The sequence below is a fragment of the Palaemon carinicauda genome, chromosome 13 (genome assembly GCF_036898095.1).
Source record: "Palaemon carinicauda isolate YSFRI2023 chromosome 13, ASM3689809v2, whole genome shotgun sequence".
In the NCBI taxonomy this organism is placed as follows: Eukaryota; Metazoa; Arthropoda; class Malacostraca; order Decapoda; family Palaemonidae; genus Palaemon; species Palaemon carinicauda.
Window position 1 is genome coordinate 127,038,594 of NC_090737.1, and position 5,573 is coordinate 127,044,166.

General features: G+C 34.6%; 1 protein-coding gene across 1 annotated transcript in view; it reads right to left on the reverse strand.

Moving 5' to 3' along the window:
* LOC137651798 (conserved oligomeric Golgi complex subunit 1-like) overlaps positions 1-2,931 on the reverse strand; it is an 82,739-nt gene extending 79,808 nt beyond the window's left edge. Inside the window, exon 1 of the mRNA XM_068385016.1 lies at positions 2,844-2,931. The gene's annotated coding sequence lies outside the window, so the exon portion shown is untranslated. The remainder of the gene's footprint in view (positions 1-2,843) is intronic.
* Between the last annotated feature and the right edge of the window lie 2,642 nt (positions 2,932-5,573).

Sequence of the window (5,573 nt, forward strand, 5' to 3'; positions counted from 1 at the left end):
CAGTTTCCGATCTGCGCATATATCCCCCCGCCCCCTGCGCAGGAGTTTCCACTCCCCCTTTTACTCTTTTTATTAGTGTTATTTTTTCATTTTTTATTCCCATTCAATATTATTTATCATTCATTCCATTTTACCTTCCTATATTGGTTTTATTTGTTGGGTTATTTCTTTATCCCTTCCCGGTTTCACATAAATACTTACCCTGGACTAGTTTTTTTATCCAGTTAATTCTCGGTATGATCTCCTCATTTTATATTCCCATTCTCTATTATTTACCGTTCATTCCATTTTATCTTCCTATATTGTTTGTATTTATTTTTGTTGGTTAGTTCCCTTTCTCTCCTCTGTGTCTTATAAAACTTTTCTTTCGTCTAGTTTCCGTATTTAGTTCATTCATGTTTTCACTTTTGTTCGTTGTTTTTCCCTTAACCAATCATCACTCTAGGTAGTAGGCCTATTCAGATATCTCCCTACCCCCCCTTCCTTTATCTCTGTATGCGCTGTTTTCCGACCCATTGTTCCCCTGCCTTTCCCGTTTTAACCTTTGACCTAGTTACTCGTCCTTCGTTACTAGTGCGTTTTTTTTCCCGTATTTTGAGATGGAACATATTATAGAAACTTGTACCGGTTGCAGCATTCCGTATCTAAAAGCAGTGACTCAATTCCATGGTGATTTTGTTGATAATTCAGGTTATGTTGACCATTTTCTTAAATCTCCCAATGTTATTCCTCAACGTTTAAACTGCCCCTAGTGTCGTGCGCTTTTGTCTCTTCCTTCCGAGTCCAGCAAGTTTCGACGTTTCCTTCATAAAAGTAAGTCATTGCTCAATAGTCATTATTCGTGTTTTGTGACCGGGGTACTTCTAGGCAAGGTTAGGTGGGTTTGTTAGGTTCTGTGGCCTTTCTGTACTTTTTATATATTTCGTACCAGTTATATGGAGAAATTATTGAATATATCTGAGGAGATATTTAGCAGTTCTAGCTCTAGTAATGCCATCGTGTCGTTGGTAGTTCTGTGTACCATTCGTCTCCGTTGGTAGTACTGTGTATCAAGGTAAGTCATTCCCCCATTCTTATTATATGTGTTTTGTGACCGGGGTACTTCTAGGCAAGGTTAGGTGGGTTTGTTAGGTTCTGTGGCCTTTTGGTACTCTTTATTTATTGTGTAATAGTTTTATGGAAGTATTATTTAGTTTTCGTATGGAAAAATTTATTTCTACCTCTAGTATAGACATCGTGCCGTTGGTAACACTGTGTACCATTCGGCATCGTTGGTAGTTCTGTCAATCATTGGTAACGTTGCTAATGTTATCGTCCCCGACATCTGTTGTTTATATATTTTAACTCAGTATATATGTCCACAGTGTTAATATTTATATGGTTCATTTGTATTGTATTTCATTGTGTGATTTCGTACAGGAAATATATGATTTCCTATAGTAGATATCGTGATTTAACTGGTTTTCTCATTCATTTCATCCGTAATAACATCTACCAATTCGTCAACTTATAACTAACCGAATTGGTTGATCTGTTTGTTTGCGATTGAAATGGTCATCGGTTAATCTCGTTATTTGCTATAGGAAATCATATATTTCTTGTGCGTAGTCACTCGATGTAATAATATACAAAATTACCCAACTTTCCCCCCTAACATAACCTACAAGCCGTGTCCTTACCTACTTACCTAACAGGAGGGCTAATGCCCCTGCAACCATCCCCTTACACTGCCGTATTCTATGATAGCCGTAATCATACATGCAGGTGGCAGCTATCATACATACAACCCTTTAAAGGCTTACCTAACCTGAGCCCCTAAACTTAACCAGAACAAAGGCACTAAAAATTTGGTAGGAAAAAGTAGTTTTTTTTCCTAGGTTACATTGCCATGTAATACAGTAAAATAATACCAAAAATTTATCATATAGTGGTATAGGCCTAGTTTCCCTCCTGCAACTTAGTACCATAAGCCTATTTTCTCTACTGGGACTTGCACACATACTCCAGCTGGAGCCTTTGTAGGGTGACGGCCAGATCCCGTAGAAAACGGGAATATTCTGAACTGTGGCCGTCGTTCTAAAAACGATTTTGGCGGGAGAAGCTAACTTAAAAAACCCACCTAACTTATGCTAAAAGCCGTATACTTACCCAGGGGGGCGACCCCCCCCCCTTACACAACAGTTTCCTTACCTACGAGTACGACGGGAGAAGCTAACTTAAAAAACCCACCTAACCTATGCTAAAAGCCGTGTCCTGCTGCGCCCCCTGGACCCCCCCCCCCTTACACAACATATTTAAGATCCGTAGACCATTTCCAAACGTTTTTATTCGATACAAGATAACAGTCGGAGCGATAATAAGCAAATTAGGACGCTTGGCCGTAGCGCTACAAACTACCCCTCCAGCTCTACTAAAGTAGGATACATCCCCAAATTTCACTTTACAACACACATCACACTGAGTTCGGTTTGGTCAGGATTTAGGGCTAATGGGAGGCTGGCTCCATAATCAGGTAGGCCTATAATGTCTTTCTGCATTTCACCCGATTTCGTTTCCAGTCTCTTGACGTTCACCATTACCAAAAGACAAAGTCTCTTATGTTCTCCTTTTACAATAGATAAAATCACAAATGATATACAACAGGTTTTAATTAGAGATAGTGTTAAAATAAACCAGAAAACAGAACCGATACAGTAGTCGGTGCTATCATGGGTCTAGCTATGGAGACGACAGTTAAATATTAATTATTCCTTCTGTTAATTAATATGAATAAAAGTAAATACCCTAAAACCGGACAATGATAACTAATCGTCTATCATTTGATATAAAATGTTTTTACTTACATATACAAGACAAAATATAAATATGTCGGCTGAGCCAGTATTTGTTTGGTACTTTTTGACAAGTCTTGTGTTGACATCTAATTCTGTTTGGTGTCAAGTATCACAAAAGTAAGGTTTCAAAACTCAAACCTTATCATTTTAACTTCTTGGTTCCAAATCTAAGCTAGAATATTTTCCTTATTCCTTTATATGAATACATTTTTGAGAAATATGTTTACTTACGAGACTTTATTTTAACTTCATATTAATTTTGCAAAATACGGGTCAGACTACTGTACAGTACAGAATTTCATGTTACCCTAAAAAACATTATATTTAAATCAAGTAGAATATACTTTACGGTCAGCCAAATTATAAGATCTGTAATATAAGCATACATACATATACACACATATATGCATAAATAGATAGATGTATAAATACACAGAGAGATATACAGTATACTGTATGTTACTTGTATTTCCTTATCTCAAAAGATTCTTTCTCTATATGGTAGATTATTACAGATGATGGTGTGGCAAAACCACTGCCAATCTGTTTGTTTGTTTCATATGTTTTCCTCTGAGTACCCACCCTACCTCTCTCATTACATTGTAAAACGTAATATATATATAAAGTGCACATCAGTGGTAAAATATAATCATGAGGGTATTTCTCATTATTGCATTCCGTAAAATAATTCATGTTTGTGAAATATCTCTTTACATTCCCTAGACCATTACTCTCTTTTACCACAAATCTGTGCTATTTTTCTCTTAGTAGTTCTTCCATTACACTTTGAGTACTACTGTATGCAAATTTTCCCCTACCTTTTGATTTTCTAAATGGCTATTTAATAAAGAAAAATATAAAAAAACGGATAAGGGACATTTTAGGCTTTGGTCATCATTAACTCGAAACTTTGCAAATGTCTTCTACCTAATGTCTATTTATTATTTAAATTTCCTAAGTAAGCTCAAAAGGAGAATATTGATTGCAAAAGCAAATTCGGTTTATTGGTCAGAAGGAGGCATGCACAACTTTTCAAGTAAAAAAAAAAAATCCAAATGAGAGTTCTGCAAGATGTCAATGGCCATTTTGGCGATGGAAAACAAACATGCATGTATAATAGCTTACTCAGATACTTAAGTCTAGAATGAGAAGAGAGATATATTGAAAACAAATAGGAAGAGCAATTGCAGATTTCAGATCTCATTCAATGAAGGGTCAAGGTTTATTCAAGTCTACGGACCAAGCCTTCCCTTTTTCATAAGTTGACTATGTAGGAATCTACTTTATAATAACAATTACAATTATAACCGGTGGGTTCTTCCAGAGTATAATACCTACCCATCATTTAAATTTGGGGGAAAATTCGGCAAGAACGTTTAACGTAATCCTGCTAACAAATTAAAAACAGATAAATGAATAAACGCAGGTGAAAATATAAGCTTCTTGACGGAGGTACTTAATTGTTAATTAGGTTATGCTCTCAAAATGTAACGAGATATCTTCATACACAGTCAGTGTAAGGAACTAACAAAACTATAGGAATAGGCCTATATACATTCGTAATCACATGATATATATATATATATATATATATATATATATATATATATATATATATATATATATATATATATATATATATATATATATATATATACAGGTATATATATATTTGTGTGTGTGTGTGTGTTGTAACTAGTCCACTGTAGAACAGATTTTAGACGAGTCATTCACTCCCGTCTGTTTATGGTTTTTCTATGCCAGTCTATACCAGGAATTTTTCTTCGCTCGTTAATTCATCATCTTCTCTTCCTTCCCATGCTTAGTATGTAATCTCTAGGGGCCCATTCTCTTATTCTAAATGTCCGTCTGTCATTCTCATTGTATGCCCTACCATGTATATTTCTTTTTCTTACAAGTTGTTCGAATATCCTCTACCATAGTTTGTTGTGGTATCTATCCAGCTCTTTTTCTGTCTCTTGGTGTTAGTTCCATCATTGTTATTTCCATGGTTCTTCGAGTTGTATCTAGCTTATATTCTGAGGCTTCAATAAGGTTCTAAGTTTTAAATGAATAAGTTGATATTGGTAGAACTATCATTTTATAAGAAGTGGTATTTGACTTTTAATAATCTCATTTTGATTACCAAAGGCTCATCATCCTATGTTTATTCCTCTTTCTATCTGAAATTATTAATAGCATTTATATATTTTCACAGTTTTAGACTGAAACTAAGATACGATAATAATACATCTTTTAAGCTACACAAGAGGAATTTATTGATTTTAACGGCAATTCTAACTAATTCTTTTACCTTTGATGAAGTTGTAATGTGACACATATTGTATTATATTTTACTACAACAATTATCTCTTTATATTTACTGAAGTTTGAGTGATGTATAATATATTGAGCTTTTACCCCTACACTAAGAGTTTCATACATCCATAGAATAGGATATCTATGTGGAATTGACAGGAAATCAGCTGATTTGGATAAACAAGCCCGGACTGGGTGTCGGCATTCTACTGTCTATATGAAACGTTTTCTACGAACCAGTATTCAACATGGCCACAGTTATAGGATAAAATAAAGCAAAGAACATACCTTAATTGACATTAAATATTTTAATAAATAATTTTTACAATTTTATTAAATCTTAGGCATTTTTATTATATATTACAAAGCTTAAGATATCCCAGTGAGCAGAACTAGCATATGGAACAGTTCATTATTATA